Source organism: Papio anubis, chromosome 13, assembly GCF_008728515.1.
Source record: "Papio anubis isolate 15944 chromosome 13, Panubis1.0, whole genome shotgun sequence".
Classification (NCBI taxonomy): Eukaryota; Metazoa; Chordata; class Mammalia; order Primates; family Cercopithecidae; genus Papio; species Papio anubis.
In genome coordinates, this window is record NC_044988.1 from 28,743,699 (window position 1) to 28,762,530 (window position 18,832).

The 18,832-nt window shown below is 41.6% G+C and overlaps 1 pseudogene; it reads right to left on the minus strand.

Annotated features, from left to right (window-relative positions):
* Positions 1 to 12,060: 12,060 nt before the first annotated feature.
* LOC101024291 lies at positions 12,061 to 14,952 on the minus strand (annotated as a pseudogene).
* Positions 14,953 to 18,832: the final 3,880 nt, after the last annotated feature.

The following is an 18,832-nucleotide window of genomic DNA, read 5'->3' on the forward strand; positions in this document are numbered from 1 at the left end:
CCCCATGCATCAGGCAGATTACATACCCTCCCTGAGTTTCAATTCCATTACTGAAAAAGAGGAAAAGTAATTTTCACTTCAGTTTTTTTTGTTTTTTTGTTTTTTTTTTGGTAAGGACTATCAAGAAAAGTGCCTCGCTTTGAATTAGGTCTAATACATAATAAATATTCAATACATTTTTCCTCTCCAAAGGGATAAAGATAATATTCTGGAAACATATTATATTTCAAAAAATGGGAATCCGAATGACATCAGAATTCCGAAATGCAACACTGGAAGCTAGATATCTAAGGAGCAAAGCCTTCAGATTTCTGAAGGAAACGTTTAGATACAACTAAATTATCAGTTAGGTAGAAAAGTCAATACCTAGCCAAACTATCAATTGAGTATGAGGGTAGAATGCAGTTATTTTCACAAAAATTTGTATGCTGTGCATCTTTTCTCTGGCAGTACTTCACCAAAATCAATGAATAATTTGTCCAAGAAGAATACATGTGGTCTAGGAAACAGGAGACTTCAACCTAAGACGGAGGGGATTCCTGTGAAGGGTTTTCCCAGCTTGAAGACTGGGCAGAGCCTTGTAAGTAACTGGCTAGTCTGCAGCAGAAGAACAGGACTCAAAGGGAGACATAATCAGGAACAGTGTTAAAACTGCTAGGGAACCAGACGTGTACAGAAAATAGTGCTGAGAGGGAGAGTACATTCTGTTGGAGAGTTTGAGAAGAATTCATGACAGTACACAGCTAAGCAAAAGGAAAAATGTATATGTAAGGTAATTACTAACACCATAAACAAGAAAAAAATTCAACAAGAAAAAAAATGAAGTCATAATAGACTCAGCAGAGAAGATTTGCAGGGTTGTAATAATTTATTTACTAATTACCGATTGAATCAGAAATTTCAAAATAACTGCCAAATATAGGTAGAACGGGGGAGAAGAAGTTAGGAGAAGCTAACTCTTCGTTTTTCAAATTAGGATATCAATAGATTATGCCTAAAATTGGTAAAACAAGAAATCTACTCTCAGTAGGTTATTTTAAAATATGGAGGCAGCCATGCGTGATGGCTTACACCTGTAATCCCAGAACTTTGGGAGACCAAGTCAGGTGGATCTCCTGAGGTCCCGAGTTCGAGACCAGCCTGGCCAACATGGCCAAACCCGGTCTCTACTAAAAATATGAAAAATTAGCTGGGATTGCACCACTGCACTCCAGCCTGGGCAACAGAGCGAGACTCCATCTCAAAAAAAAAAAAAAGGGAGGCATGTGTCAGAGGAAGCATGGGACAGACTTGAAAGGAGTTGCCTCTGAGGAGCTGCATTTAGGGTTTGAGACCACTGTTTTCTGTTATAAACCACATAGTGCTGTTTGACTATTTAAAATATGGACACGTACTTACTCTGAGATGAAGATTAGTTACTACTTAAAAATTAATAAACACATACCTGAACCCATAAATATTTACATATTTACACAGAGCCCTGGGCTCCAGACCTAGGTCAGCCAGTGGCAATTTTTGTGACCTGGGTAAGTCCTTTCATCTCTCTGGGTCTCAGTTTCCCAGTTTGCAAGCAGAAGGTTTGAACTCTCTGGCTATTGCACCATCACTATTATCAAGTGATAATATTAGATATCACAAATTCACCATCATCAAAACACAAACTTGTAAAATATCTTGAAAATTTACAAACACACTCTTTTTATTTGCTTTTTTTGTTTTTTGTTTTTTTCTTTTTGAGACGGAGAATATCGCTCTGTCACCCAGGCTGGAGTGCAGTGGCGCAATCTCGGCTCACTGTAACCTCCACCTCCCAGGTTCCAGCAATTCCCCTGCCTCAGCCTCCCAAGTAGCTGGGATTACAGGCTTGTGCCACCATGCCTGGCTAACTTTTGTATTTTTAGTAGAGACAGGGTTTTACCATGCCAGCCAGGCTGGTCTAGAACTCCTGACCTCAGGTGATCTACCCACTTCGGCCTCCCAAAGTGCTGGAATTGCAGGCGTGAGCCACTGCACCTGGCCCCAAACACATTCTTTTTCTTAGATAAAATACTAAAACAAACCAAAACATTTTAGATTACAAAAAAAGGAAGTACAAAGGCTTGGACATATTGGCCATGTTTTTTTTAATGAAGTGGTTTCAGTAGCCAGGCAAGCTTTGTATGAGCTACACTTTTCACTCTAAACAATGCGGATTAATATGACCTTGAGTGTTCTCATTTTCACATGCCCCATTTTCTCTCAGGACAGTTTTAATAGTGATTAAACCAGAATTCAGTGTCCAGATGAGCACACGCGGAATAATCTTTTCACTGAAGAGCCCGTGCGTCCATTGCACGCCTTGGAGGTCTTGTGTGGAACTAATGAAGCACTTTGATGGTTCAGGGATTTTCATTAGAGGGAATTCATCGGCGCCTCACCTCAAGCTTCATGAGCCATTTCTCTAGCTGTGCTGAACTCCCAAACAAGTAGCAGCAGAGAGCGTTTCCAAAAACAGAGAGATATCAAAGTCGCAGCTACTCTAAGACAGAGCCTCCTCTCCCGTTTCTGCCTCCTGCAGCTTCTCCTTTCTTCCTTCTTCTCTATTCTTTTCATGCACACCACCCACACAGTCCGTTGCAGATGGATATGTGGTTCCGGTGATTTAACCTTACGTTCTCTGTTCAGGCCCCTCAGGCGTGATTTGTTGTTCGGAGTCAGAGCTCGCTTCCCCAGCACCAGGTGGTGTGGCTGTGAGCAGGTGATGTTAGCTGGGTATAATTTTTAAAGTGCCATTTATTTATCTGGCAAGAGCAAGCCCCAGTGACCTACCTCCATTAAAAGTTCAATCCAGAAGAGTGAATCTGACAGCTCCAGACTTCTGGCCTCAGAGCTGTTGATTAATTTGTGTGCCCAGAGTCTGAGGTGAAAGCAAGAGCGGGATTTCCTGGGTGGCTGTTGGAGGTGCATTTGGCGGCCATTACTGCCCTTCTAGCTTCTTCACTCAGTTATGCTGAGCTGAGGTTTGTCACACTTTGCATAAGCGAACTCAATGAATACTTAAACAGCCTTATTCCCATTTTACACGTGAAGAAAGTGAGGCACAGGATGGTGAAGTGGCTTTCCCAAGTTTGCACAACTAGCGGTTGGTGACATCCGATTGGAGCTGAGGTCTGTGTTGCTCTAAAGCTCGAGTCTTTTCCACTCGGGTTGTGTCTCTCATCTCCTTGAGGGCACTGCCTGCTCTGTGCCGCCGGGACTGGGCTGGAGGCGGCCATTGGGGTTTCATGCAGAGGGTCAGAGATTTGGTGAGTGAATGTGGACTGTCCCTGCTTTGGCTGCAGAAATATCTTTCCTCATTCTTGATCACCCTCATCTTTTTGAATCCCAGGTACAGGCTGAGAAGTGTCTACAGGTGACGTGCAGAGTACACCAGGATAGAATTCCAATCCAACTTGGTCACAAAATGCATGTGCTTTTATGCCAGGTTATTGGACATGTGTCTAGAGGTATAGAGTGACTTCGTTGCTCTTTAATTGTCTTCTTTGCCGTGCCTTCTGTTTTCATTCCTCCAGCTCTGTCTTCCTGCTTGCGGTGGAGCCGAAAGTCTCAGTGTAACCCTGTTCCCTAGACAGGTCTGTGGTGTCTTCTTGGCCTTGATACTGAGGACTGGTTTAGAATCTGGTTTGTACTGTCCAACCTTCCAGTTTGGGAAGGTAAGTCACAGGACACCGTCTTCCAAGCAGCAAGAGTAGCCCCTGGGATAAAGTTGCTGACATCTCTGTCGGGCCTCAGGGTCCTGGGACTCATGTGAGTGCAGGAGGCTCCATGTCTTTGGAGGCTGCATCAGACAGATTCTAGCCTCAACTGAATGAAACCTCTGGGTTTGATCTTACATAACTACTCTTAATACTTACTTAAAAAAAATAAAAAGACCTGGCAAGGACTATAAATGTTTTATTTTGAAATAACATTTCTTAGATATGTTTTTGTAGGGGGGAGGGCACAAATAGACTTCGAATATATTACAGATTCATTGCAGAACATTTAGGAAAAAAAGAAAAGCAGACACAAGAAAAATAAATATTTTCTATAATCCCAACAACATGAATAATATTTTTAAATATGCATAGGCTTTTATTCTTTATAGACCTATCTATATTCACTTTTCTTTATACAAATGGAAATATATTGCATTTACTGTTTATTACCTGACAGTAGTCTAGTTAACAGCCGATTCTCTCCATTCTGGTTTGTAAGCCAACCCTGATTTTGCTGAGACATAGGACAGCCATGTGCTATGGGGAAAGCTGGGACCTTCTCCAGCCTGAGGGAATGAAACTTAATTGGTCTGGGTCATTCTTAATCATTCCTCTCACCTTGTCGGTGATTGACTTGGGAGTAAGCATGTGACATTATTCTGGCCAAAAAGACATCAGGGAAGTCCATGGGGAACTTCTAGGAAAAGTTTCTTTGCTCTTTAAAAAAAATGACTTGTAGAAAGAAATTTCCCTTTTCAAATCAGGGTATTGTCTGAATGTATCTTAAACAATGGCAACCAATTTGCAAACATGGCTGATGAGGGAGCAAGCCTGATGAGCAAGCTCAGAACCAGGACTGCTGTTCCTTTGTTAAGCTTCTGAATTAACCAATGCTGCAACCATTCCCAACCTGTACATCTTGATAGATGATAAAATAAATAGCTATATTGTGTATGCTGTTTAAATTTTTCTGTTACTTACAGTCAAAAGCAACTTATCTAACAGAATTTCTCTTGTCATTAGATATTCCTTTTTTCTTTTTTTTTAAATTTATTTATTATTATTATATTTTAAGTTGTAGGGTACATGTGCATAACATGCAGGTTTGTTACATATGTATACTTGTGCCATGTTGGTCTGCTGCACCCATCAACTCGTCATTTACATCAGGTATAACTCCCAATGCAATCCCTCCCCCCTCCCCCCTCCCCATGATAGGCCCCGGTGTGTGATGTTCCCCTTCCTGAGTCCGAGTGATCTCATTGTTCAGTTCCCACCTATGAGTGAGAACATGCAGTGTTTGGTTTTCTGTTCTTGTGATAGTTTGCTAAGAATGATGGTTTCCAGCTGCATCCATGTCCCTACAAAGGACGCAAACTCATCCTTTTTGATGGCTGCATAGTATTCCATGGTGTATATGTGCCACATTTTCTTAATCCAATCTGTCACTGATGGACATTTGGGTTGATTCCAAGTCTTTGCTATTGTGAATAGTGCTGCAATAAACATACGTGTGCATGTGTCTTTAGAGCAGCATAATTTATAATCCTTTGGGTATATCCCCAGTAATGGGATGGCTGGGTCATATGGTACATCTAGTTCTAGATCCTTGAGGAATCGCCATACTGTTTTCCATAATGGTTGAACTAGTTTACAATCCCACCAACAGTGTAAAAGTGTTCCTATTTCTCCACATCCTCTCCAGCACCTGTTGTTTCCTGACTTTTTAATGATCGCCATTCTAACTGGTGTGAGATGGTATCTCATTGTGGTTTTGATTTGCATTTCTCTGATGGCCAGTGATGATGAGCATTTTTTCATATGTCTGTTGGCTGTATGAATGTCTTCTTTTGAGAAATGTCTGTTCATATCCTTTGCCCACTTTTTGATGGGGTTGTTTGTTTTTTTCTTGTAAATTTGTTGGAGTTCTTTGTAGGTTCTGGATATTAGCCCTTTGTCAGATGAGTAGATTGCAAAAATTTTCTCCCATTCTGTAGGTTGCCTGTTCACTCTGATGGTAGTTTCTTTTGCTGTGCAGAAGCTCTTTAGTTTAATGAGATCCCATTTGTCAATTTTGGCTTTTGCTGCCGTTGCTTTTGGTGTTTTAGACATGAAGTCTTTGCCCATGCCTATGTCCTGAATGGTACTACCTAGGTTTTCCTCTAGGATTTTTATGGTATTAGGTCTAAGATTTAAGTCTCTAATCCATCTTGAATTAATTTTCGTATAAGGAGTAAGGAAAGGATCCATTTTCAGCTTTCTACTTATGGCTAGCCAATTTTCCCAGCACCATTTATTAAATAGGGAATCCTTTCCCCATTTCTTGTTTTTCTCAGGTTTGTCAAAGATCAGATGGCTGTAGATGTGTGGTATTATTTCTGAGGACTCTGTTCTGTTCCATTGGTCTATATCTCTGTTTTGGTACCAGTACCATGCTGTTTTGGTTACTGTAGCCTTGTAGTATAGTTTGAAGTCAGGTAGCATGATGCCTCCAGCTTTGTTCTTTTGACTTAGGATTGTCTTGGAGATGCGGGCTCTTTTTTGGTTCCATATGAACTTTAAAGCAGTTTTTTCCAATTCTGTGAAGAAACTCATTGGTAGCTTGATGGGGATGGCATTGAATCTATAGATTACCTTGGGCAGTATGGCCATTTTCACAATATTGATTCTTCCTATCCATGAGCATGGTATGTTCTTCCATTTGTTTGTGTCCTCTTTTATTTCACTGAGCAGTGGTTTGTAGTTCTCCTTGAAGAGGTCCTTTACATCCCTTGTAAGTTGGATTCCTAGGTATTTGATTCTCTTTGAAGCAATTGTGAATGGAAGTTCATTCCTGATTTGGCTCTGTGTTTGTCTGTTATTGGTGTATAAGAATGCTTGTGATTTTTGCACATTAATTTTGTATCCTGAGACTTTGCTGAAGTTGCTTATCAGCTTAAGGAGATTTTGGGCTGAGACAATGGGGTTTTCTAAATATACAATCATGTCATCTGCAAACAGGGACAGTTTGACTTCTTCTTTTCCTAACTGAATACCCCTGATTTCTTTCTCTTGCCTAATTGCCCTAGCCAGAACTTCCAACACTATGTTGAATAGGAGTGGTGAGAGAGGGCATCCCTGTCTTGTGCCAGTTTTCAAAGGGAATTTTTCCAGTTTTTGCCCATTCAGTATGATATTGGCTGTGGGTTTGTCATAAATAGCTCTTATTATTTTGAGGTACGTTCCATCAACACCGAATTTATTGAGCGTTTTTAGCATGAAGGGCTGTTGAATTTTGTCAAAAGCCTTTTCTGCATCTATTGAGATAATCATGTGGTTCTTGTCTTTGGTTCTGTTTATACGCTGGATTATGTTTATTGATTTGCGAATGTTGAACCAGCCTTGCATCCCAGGGATGAAGCCCACTTGATCATGGTGGATAAGCTTTTTGATGTGTTGTTGAATCCGGTTTGCCAGTATTTTATTGAGGATTTTTGCATCGATGTTCATCAGGGATATTGGTCTAAAATTCTCTTTTTTTGTTGTGTCTCTGCCAGGCTTTGGTATCAGGATGATGTTGGCCTCATAAAATGAGTTAGGGAGGATTCCCTCTTTTTCTATTGATTGGAATAGTTTCAGAAGGAATGGTACCAACTCCTCCTTATACCTCTGGTAGAATTCAGCTGTGAATCCATCTGGTCCTGGACTTTTTTTGGTTGGTAGGCTATTAATTATTGCCTCAATTTCAGAGCCTACTATTGGTCTATTCAGGGATTCAACTTCTTCCTGGTTTAGTCTTGGAAGAGTGTAAGTGTCCAGGAAATTATCCATTTCTTCTAGGTTTTCCAGTTTATTTGCGTAGAGGTGTTTATAGTATTCTCTGATGGTAGTTTGTATTTCTGTGGGGTCGGTGGTGATATCCCCTTTATCATTTTTAATTGCGTCGATTTGATTCTTCTCTCTTTTCTTCTTTATTAGTCTTGCTAGTGGTCTGTCAATTTTGTTGATCTTTTCAAAAAACCAACTCCTGGATTCATTGATTTTTTGGAGGGTTTTTTGTGTCTCTATCTCCTTCAGTTCTGCTCTGATCTTAGTTATTTCTAGCCTTCTGCTAGCTTTCGAATGTGTTTGCTCTTGCTTCTCTAATTCTTTTAATTGCGATGTTAGAGTGTCAATTTTAGATCTTTCCTGCTTTCTCTTGTGGGCATTTAGTGCTATAAATTTCCCTCTACACACTGCTTTAAATGTGTCCCAGAGATTCTGGTATGTGGTATCTTTGTTCTCATTGGTTTCAAAGAACATCTTTATTTCTGCCTTCATTTCGTTATGTACCCAGTAGTCATTCAGGAGCAGGTTGTTCAGTTTCCATGTAGTTGAGCGGTTTTGATTGAGTTTCTTAGTCCTGAGTTCTAGTTTGATTGCACTGTGGTCTGAGAGACAGTTTGTAATAATTTCTGTTCTTGTACATTTGCTGAGGAGTGCTTTACTTCCAATTACGTGGTCAATTTTGGAATAAGTACGATGTGGTGCTGAGAAGAATGTATATTCTGTTGATTTGGGGTGGAGAGTTCTATAGATGTCTATTAGGTCTGCTTGCTGCAGAGATGAGTTCAATTCCTGGATATCCTTGTTAACTTTCTGTCTCGTTGATCTGTCTAATGTTGACAGTGGAGTGTTGAAGTCTCCCATTATTATTGTATGGGAGTCTAAGTCTCTTTGTAAGTCTCTAAGGACTTGCTTTATGAATCTGGGTGCTCCTGTATTGGGTGCATATATATTTAGGATAGTTAGCTCTTCCTGTTGAATTGATCCCTTTACCATTATGTAATGGCCTTCTTTGTCTCTTTTGATTTTTGATGGTTTAAAGTCTGTTTTATCAGAGACTAGGATTGCAACCCCCGCTTTTTTTTGTTCTCCATTTGCTTGGTAAATCTTCCTCCATCCCTTTATTTTGAGCCTATGTATGTCTCTGCGTGTGAGATGGGTCTCCTGAATACAGCAGACTGATGGGTCTTGACTCTTTATCCAGTTTGCCAGTCTGTGTCTCTTAATTGGAGCATTTAGTCCATTTACATTTAAGGTTAAGATTGTTATGTGTGAACTTGATCCTGCCATTATGATATTAACTGGTTATTTTGCTCATTAGTTGATATAGTTTCTTCCTAGCCTCGATGGTCTTTACATTTTGGCATGTTTTTGAGATGGCTGGTACCGGTTGTTCCTTTCCATGTTTAATACTTCCTTCAGGGTCTCTTGTAAGGCAGGCCTAGTGGTGACAAAATCTCTAAGCATTTGCTTATCTGTAAAGGATTTTATTTCTCCTTCACTTATGAAACTTAGTTTGGCTGGATATGAAATTCTGGGTTGAAAATTCTTTTCTTTAAGAATGTTGAATATTGGCCCCCACTCTCTTCTGGCTTGGAGAGTTTCTGCCGAGAGATCTGCTGTGAGTCTGATGGGCTTCCCTTTGTGGGTAACCCGACCTTTCTCTCTGGCTGCCCTTAAGATTTTTTCCTTCATTTCAACTTTGGTGAATCTGGCAATTATGTGTCTTGGAGTTGCTCTTCTCGAGGAGTATCTTTGTGGCGTTCTCTGTATTTCCTGGATTTGAATGTTGGCCTGCCCTACTAGGTTGGGGAAGTTCTCCTGGATGATATCCTGAAGAGTGTTTTCCAACTTGGTTCCATTTTCCCCCTCACTTTCAGGCACCCCAATCAGACGTAGATTTGGTCTTTTTACATAATCCCATACTTCTTGCAGGCTTTGTTCATTTCTTTTTCTTCTTTTTTCTTTTGGTTTCTCTTCTCGCTTCATTTCATTCATTTGATCCTCAATCGCTGATACTCTTTCTTCCATTTGATCGAGTCAGTTACTGAAGCTTGTGCATTTGTCACGTATTTCTCGTGTCATGATTTTCATCTCTTTCATTTCGTTTATGACCTTCTCTGCATTAATTACTCTAGCCGTCAATTCTTCCACTTTTTTTTCAAGATTTTTAGTTTCTTTGCACTGGGTACGTAATTCCTCCTTTAGCTCTGAGAAGTTTGATGGACTGAAGCCTTCTTCTCTCATCTCGTCAAAGTCATTCTCCGTCCAGCTTTGATCCGTTGCTGGCGATGAGCTGCGCTCCTTTGCCGGGGGAGATGTGCTCTTATTTTTTGAATTTCCAGCTTTTCTGCCCTTTCTCCCCATCTTTGTGGTTTTATCTGCCTCTGGTCTTTGATGATGGTGATGTACTGATGGGGTTTTGGTGTAGGTGTCCTTCCTGTTTGATAGTTTTCCTTCTAACAGTCAGGACCCTCAGCTGTAGGTCTGTTGGAGATTGCTTGAGGTCCACTCCAGACCCTGTTTGCCTGGGTATCAGCAGCAGAGGCTGCAGAGGATAGAATATTTCTGAACAGCGAGTGTACCTGTCTGATTCTTGCTTTGGAAGCTTCCTCTCAGGGGTGTACTCCACCCTGTGAGGTGTGGGGTGTCAGACTGCCCCTAGTGGGGGATGTCTCCCAGTTAGGCTACTCAGGGGTCAGGGACCCACTTGAGCAGGCAGTCTGTCGGTTCTCAGATCTCAGCCTCCGTGTTGGGAGATCCACTGCTCTCTTCAAAGCTGTCAGACAGAGTCGTTTGTGTCTGCAGAGGTTTCTGCTGCTTTGTTGTTGTTGTTGTGTAGCTGTGCCCTGTCCCCAGAGGTGGAGTCTACAGAGACAGGCAGGTTTCCTTGAGCTGCTGTGAGCTCCACCCAGTTGGAGCTTCCCAGCAGCTTTGTTTACCTACTTAAGCCTCAGCAATGGCAGGCGCCCCTCCCCCAGCCTCGCTGCTGCCTTGCCGGTAGATCACAGACTGCTGTGCTAGCAATGAGGGAGGCTCCGTGGGCGTGGGACCCTCCCGGCCAGGTGTGGGATATGATCTCCTGGTGTGCCTGTTTGCTTAAAGCGCAATATTGGGGTGGGAGTTACCCGATTTTCCAGGTGTTGTGTGTCTCAGTTCCCCTGGCTAGGAAAAGGGATTCCCTTCCCCCTTGGGCTTCCCAGGTGAGGCGAGGCATCGCCCTGCTTCAGCTCTCGCTGGTCGGGCTGCAGCAGCTGACCAGCACTGATCGTCGGGCACTCCCCAGTGAGATGAACCCAGTACCTCAGTTGAAAATGCAGAAATCACCGGTCTTCTGTGTCGCTGGCGCTGGGAGTTGGAGACTGGAGCTGTTCCTATTCGGCCATCTTCGATATTCCTTTTTTCATAATAGAAAATATTTTATTTTGAAAGGTTTAGTCACTGGGTCTACAACAATTTTCCATATAAGGAAAATACAGCATTATCTGTAATTGTCTTACATATTGAACACCCAGTGAATGCATACAAGTAACCAATTATATGTGTGCAGAGACCAGCATCAAGGAAATATTCATTCATAGATACATATTTTCTAAAAAATATATATTTTAAGTTCTTGACGATCTTCCGCTATCATTTTTGCTATGTTATCTGAAAAGCCATCCAGATCTGTAGTAAAAGATCTTGTTAGCTACATAACTAAAGAAGTACTTCCCCAAGGAAGCTGGCACCATCATACCAGGACTTACAACATTTAGCTTTTTTTTTTGAGACAGAGTCTCGCTCTGTCTCCAGGCTGGAGTGCAGTGGTACAATCTCGGCTCACTGCAAACTGCCTCGCTGGTTCAAGCGATTCTCCTGCCTCAGCCTTCTGAGTAGCTGGGATTACAAGCGTGCATCACCACATCCAGCTAATTTTTGTATTTTTAGTAGAGACGGAGTTTCACCACATTGGCCAGGATGGTTTCCATCTCTTGACCTCATGATCCATCCGCCTCATCCTCCCAAAAGTGCTGGGATTACAGGCGTGAGCCACCACACCCGGCCAACACTTATCTTTCAACATGACTATACCATTAAAATTTTTAAAATATTTCTCAGAATTGTATTCTTCAGTCTTTTCCATAACATAGTACATGGAAATTGCTAATAGCATTAAATTAATATTAATAAAACCTAATTCTATCTAAATCTTTTTCTCATAAGAAAAAACATTACTTTAAAAAACAGACTTTTTGTTTCTTCTAAAAGAGGAAGTACTATATGGACTGTTCAATTGCAATGCCAAATACTTCCAGAACCACCATAGGACTACCAAGCTATTTCTATTGCTTTGATAAATTCCTTTCCTGCTCCAATTTCTCCATGTTCTTGCTTTCTTGTGTCAATATATCTTCCCTTAATTTGTTAAAATGAATGTGAGGGAAAAAATCTGATAAACTGGGGTAATAAAATTTTTTTTTGCATAGACTTTTGTGATCACAAAATGACTGGGCAATTTATAGCTTCAGGGCTAACACTAAGGTTGGAAACAAGAAAAGTACAACCACAATAAAATACAAGCTATCTATTAGAAGAACTGCATAAAGACATCTTTGGCCATGTAGGTTCTGGGCCCTCTGGAAATAAGTCAGTTGTATTGCCAACATGACAAAGACAATAGCAATGTTCAGGATGAGGAACAACCTGGTGTAGGAAACAGATAGTGATGAGGCCCTGCTATGAGTGGTTGTCACCATCCATGCCTGTCCAACCCGGCCTTTCATCAAACCCCCGTTTTTATGTTTCTCGTATGTTACATCTGCAAAATCTAAAAGGTTTTTCTTCATCTTCATCTATGGGTAGTTCTTTCTGTGCCAGAATCTGAGCTTTCTGTCTAATCTTTTTCTCACTGACCTCAATCTGTGCAAAAGTATCAGGAACAGTATCCACAAATTTAGAGCGTTCGCCTGCCCTTCAGTTTTTCTTTGACTTGCTTTGCTGCTGCTGTTGCTGTGTTATGGCAGAAATCCTGTTGATGGCCTCCTCAGCCTGTTTCTTATCTGAAAATGTCAGCAGGTGGTCAGCAGTCTTCCTAAAGCTAGCTGGTTCCAGACTCGGGACAGTATCTGCTTCTCTAGCAGCTGAAACACTGGCTTAAAATGCTGCAGGTTCTGTTCCACAACAGCAGCATAGTCCTTCACCTGAGGGACAATGCTGCTCTTGATGGCTGAATTCCAGTCAAACAGAATTTTGTGACAATCAGCAATGACCTGTGCAAAGGCAGACTGTCCTGTGGCCTCATCTGTCCACAGGTATGTTGCATAGGCATGTTTGCTGGTGGCTACGAACACATCCAGTTGCTGAGAGTCTCCGTGGATGGTGAACCTCTGAACATCTATAGATGACCCTATGAAGAAGTAAGCTACCCTGGTGATGGAACTTCAGAGGTGCATGGTGACATTCACATAGTTTGTCCCATTGTAGGGATAGCCCCGAGGATATGTCACTGAGGCAAAGGTTGCTTTCTTGCTGTAGCCAGTATCATCCATCCAGTACTTTTTATAGAGACCATCTCTCTGCCTGATGAAAGCCCCATGGACACCATCTACCACAGTCTCCTCAAAAGGAACATCCACAATGTGGAAGAAGCTCGCTGCTGTCTCCAGGGGACTCTCCTCTCCCAGGTGTATTTGGTCTACAAGGAGAAGCAGCTGTGGATGTAGGAGGATCAGATTCCTCTGAATGTTCTTCAGGTTGAACTGGGAGTTATAAGCTCCCACACCTTCTCCTTAGATGAAAACCACCCCATTTTTCTCCTCTGCTGCAACCATTCTCCCCTGGCAGCTAGCTGCTAGGTCATGCTGGTATTTAGACCATTTTGATGAGCAGTCTTCTGTGACCTGACCCTTCCAGGGAGAAAAGCAGCTCTTTGACACAGCTGTGGAAAACGTCAAAACATTGTTGAAGAAGGTGTACTTTGACCCGTACAGAGCCTCCATAATTAATGAAAGGCACACAATTGGGAGCAAAACTAAATGAGTTTTGATCATAGTATTCATGCCCTGCATTAAAATCTCTCCATCCTTTGATCCAATCTTTGTATTTGTTTCTGTGGACAATGTCACATATTGCATGTCCCCCTAGTTTTCCAGACTTGAAGGAGAGGAAAGATTTATTGATTTCAGGTGGTAGTGCACTTCCATAAGTCACGACACCCAGTCTTCAAAATAATGCAGTGTGGGGGTGCCAAAGTCTGGAGAAGGAACTGATCATACCAGAGAAGCTGGCATCATACCAGAGAAATTCTGTGTGCAGAGTGCACCAGTGCTGCCTTTTGGACGGTGTTCCTGGATCTTCCGCCACATGGTTCCTTCTGATTTGGTCAGCTAGCCAGTTACCACTGCCGTTACGCATGACAAATTTATCAAGGAACACTAATTGGCTTTCTGGACCATAAAATCAGTTGTAATTTGAGTCTACAGTAGCCACAGTCCTTTGAAACTCTGGCAGGATGGTTCTATACATAAATGCAAAGTGTTGTTTAAGCCACGGATGGCCAACATGGTTGATGTCAAAGTGCCTCTGGATGAGTAACATGTATTGGAAGAGGGATCTAGTGGTGTAGCTGCCATACGCAACTCCTTCATAGAGGGAGCCATCCATCACCTCCCTGAGCAAGACCAGAGATTTCTTCACGATGGTCAGAACTTGTCTGGTTCATAAGTAGGCTTCTTGAAGATATCCTTGATTCGTCAGGACTAGGCATCCTGTGAGCAAAGCCATTCAGTTGGTGGGCTGATGATTGTACAGGTATTGAAATCCTCATCCTCTCCTGTATGAAGTTTCATACATATACTCCGAGGCACTGGCAATCACTTCAAGAAACTTCTCCTGTTGTATCTTGCTCAGGTAGTTGTACGAGAAGTCATAAGCAGTGGCAAAACCAACCAGGGAGTGAGCAAGCAGGACCTCATCCCAAGGAGCATCTTTCACCAACCAACTAGGCTGTGCTGCCATCCTCTCCATGTAGACTTTGGCCATGTCTCAGGCTTCAGTGTTCTCAGGATATAGCACACAGAACATTGCCAAGGCACCCAAGTTGTTTCCATAGATTTCATTCTAGCGGGCACTGTAGTCCTTGGGATCCCAGGGAGGGAGGTATTCCCAGGGACTGGACAGCATCGTGTGCACAGCCTCCATGAGGTGGGCTGCAATGTGCTCATGTGGGCTGGCTACCCTGAGCTGCAGCTCCGCCACCTCTGCCCTGGAGAAGTACAGCATGGGGTGGCTGCCATAGTTGGCATTGGTGAAGGGAATCATGAGTTCTGGGTTCTTGTCGGTGACATAGGCTGACACAACGCAAAGCAAATATATGAAAAACACACTGGGAGCACCCCTGTGTGTGAGTCCTCATCGTGGCATCAGATCTCCAAATCTCCAAGCCAACCAAACCATCTTCACAAGATCCGCTCCCTGCTGAGGCTACATCCTCTCCGGCGTCGCCTCCACAGCCTCCAGAGCCCACTCTTGGGACCCCTCACTCCAGGGCACCCGGGCTCCTAGCCCCCTCAGAGCCAAGCCCTCGCGCCATGGGTGTTGGTGGGCACTGGAGCGGGGATGCGCTGCTGCAGCCTCGGGCTAATATCGTATCTAATAATATCATTAGATACTATTATACAATATTATTTTAGATGGTCTTGTACTACTCTTTTTACTCACGTACCATAATTCACGTAAATTCAAATAAATTTTGCCACTTCTTTTTTGTTGTTGTTTTAGATTCCCATGTTCCTGCTATTATAGCATTTCTGAAGTGGCACACTTGTGCTCTTTTCTTATGTCCTTAGTTTAAATTCTGGGTTAAATGTTATGAACAATTTTAAGGCTTTTTGTGCATATTCTAAGTTTGCTAGAAGTTGTTATTAATGTATTTTGTTCTAACATTTAAAAATCTTTCCAGTTAAGGTCCTAGCCTCTCTCTCTCTCTCTTTTTTTAAACAGTGATGTCAATCACTATTAAAAGATTCATTGACAAAAAATACTATTCCTGCAAGTGTGAACTTAGTTCCTAAAATGAGTTCTGCTTAAGTAAAGTATGTCTTGTAATAAACTTTAACATTGTATGTGCTTCAATCACATTACACTGAGTTCAGATGATTAGAATCTTATGATGTTAGATTCCAGGGCCAAGTAAGGTTATATGTTGGGGCTGATGGTTCTTAACTCTGGCTATATGTTTGGAATCACCTGGGGAACTTAAAGAAAACTGTCTTTAATGGTGCATGATTGATGTACAATAAACTACACATATAAAAGGTGTACGATTTGCTAAGTTTTAATATGTATGTATACCCATGGAATAATCCCTACAATCAAGATAAAAAGCAATATTCCATCACCTCCAAATTGCAGGGTTCACCATCCTCGGTTGCCAGATAGTCAGTGTCTTAAAGCCCATTGTTTCATATACTTTGTCTGCTTTTCTTTTTCTTTTTTTTTTTGGTTGACTCAGGTAGGAGGGAAAATCCACTCCCTGATACTCCATCTTAGACCAAAGCAGATGTTTTCCATCTGAGGAGCTTTTAAAAAATAATCTGTAGGCTCCACCCAAGACCAAACGAATTATAATATTTGGGGGAAGGCCTTTTGTATTAAAGTATAATTTATATGCAATAAAATTCATCTTCTTTAGCGTACAGTTTTATAAATTTTGCCACATGCATACAGTCATGTAACTATTACAATCCATATGGAACAGGTCCATGCCTTCTCCCAAATTCTTTTATGCTCCTTTGTAGTCAAACTGTCCTCGCACCCGAAGCTCTTGGCAGGTGTTGATATGTTTTCTTTTCCTATAGTCTTGTCTTTTCCAGAATGACAGGGGAATGAAATCATGCAGTATGTAGTTTTTCAGTGTGGGCTTCTTTCACTTAGCATAATGCATTTGAGATTCATCAGTTTGGTTGATACAGTGTGTCCATAGTTCATTTTTATTGCTGAGTGTTACTCCATATAGATGTGCTACAATTTGTTTTTCTATTTCCCTGTTGAAGAACATAGCCTTAAAAAGCTTCCCCAGGTGATTCTAATGTACCTCTGAAGTTGAGAATCACTGAGCTAGATAAAACTGCTCAATAGTCTACTAAGGTAAATATTAGGCTCTTCCCTTGTGGCCTGTCTCCTTCAAATCACATCATCCTGTATCTGTAGCCTCCTCTGCCTTATCAAGTAACTCATGATCTAATGTGTCCCCCCGTCAACCCAGACTCACCTCTTAACAGCCTATCCCTTGGAAACATTTGCTCGTCCACCCCATGTGCCAGTCTCCCGCCTGCTCATTTGCATGCACTCATCAGAAGGCAGATCTCTCATATCCAGTTTCTCAGAAGATCCCTCTTAGATTTCTAAGATGACAGCATCCAATTGATAATTAATGTTAATGCTTTAATGGCATACTAGGATTCTCCAGAGAAACAGAATCTAACATGTATGTGTATGTATACACATGTATTTATGACAAGAGTTGGCTCACATAATTATGGAGGCTGAGTACTTCCACGATTTGACATCTGCAAGCTAGACAACCAGAAAAGCTGGTGGTATAAGTTTAGTCTGAATCAGTTTGAATCAAAAGGCCTGAGAACCAGGGTATGGTTAGTGGAAGTCCCAGTCTGTGTCCAGAGGCCAGAGAACCAGGAACGCTGATGTCCAATGACGGGAGAATATGAATGTCCCAGCTTAAGAAGAGAGCAAATTTGTCTTTTCCCCCACATTTTTGTTCTATTTGGACCCTCCATGGACTAGATGATGCCCAACCACATTGGTGAAGATAATCTTCTCTATTCAGTTTACTAATTCAAATGCTAAACTCTTCCAGAAACACCCTCACAGACACACACAAAAATAACATTTTACCAACTATCCTGGCATCCCTTAGCCCAGTGAAGTTGACACATAAAGTTAACCATAAAAAATGGGTAATGTTGGCTGGGTGCGGTGGCTCACACCTGTAATCCGAGCACTTTGGGAGGCTGAGGTAGGTGGATCACCTGAGGTCAGGAGTTCAAGACCAGCCTGACCAACCTGGTGAAATTTCATCTCTACTAAAAGAATACAATTAGCCGGGTGTTGTGGTGCACACCTCCGGTCCCAGCTACTCAAGGGGGCTGAGGCAGGAGATTCGCTTGAACCTGGGAAGCAGAGGCTACAGTGAGCCAAGACTGAACCGTTGCACTGCAGCCAGGGTGACAGAGCGAGACTCCATCTCAAAAAAAAAAAAAAAGGGTAATGTGACAGAGGTTAATATCAATCTGGGTTTCTTGGAAACACTCAAAAAGTATAGCATGGAGATGCAGATCCTCTCAAATCCTCTCTTCAGTTTTAGCTGTATATAATCCTGAAGCTAGACTAGTTGTAATCCAAAAGGATGATGATTTTTAAAAATTAAAATACACGCACACAAAGTTCAACAGTAGATGAAAGAGTTAAAAGACCCTCCCCACCCTGTAGCACCAGTTCCAAACTCAGAAGTAACAACTGTGTATAGTTTTCTAGTATCTCTCCAGGAAATCTTTCATGTGTATATCAGTATACAAAAATAGATCTATATTTTATCTTTTAAAAATTATTTATCTATACAAGAGGGATTTTACTGTGCAGAATGTTCTGTGCCTTGATTTTTTTCCCTTAACATATTATGGAACTCCTTTCACATTGTACCTACCTCATTTTTATTTTTCAGTGTGTCACATGAATATACCATAATTTACTTAACAAGCTTACTGCTAATAGAATTTAAATTGTTTCCTTTTTCTGTTTTTGGTATTACAGTGTTCCAATGAATACAATGCTTGTACACAAAGCTCAGAAGTATGTCTGCAAGATATCTGAAAGGTGAATTCCTAACAGTGGACTCTTTGGGTCACAGGGACTATATATTTACATGTTTTAAAGCTACAGCCAAGTTTGAAAAGTGACACTTTTTAGAATCCAGTTTTTGTTTTAGAATAGTTTTAAATTTATGGAGCATTTCAAAGATAGCAGATCCAGTTCTCATACACACTTCATGCAGTTTCCCCTGTTATTACTATCTTACATTATTAGTATAGTACATTTGTCACAACTAATGAACCAATATTTATACACTGTTACTAGTTGAAGTCCATAGTTTCTTCAGAGCTCCTTAGTGTTGACCTAATGCATGGTTTCTGTCCCAGGATCCCAGCCATGATATCACATTACATTTGGTCATCCTTGTCTCCCTAGGCTCCTCTAACTGTGACAGTTGCCACTTTCCTTGGTTTTGATGA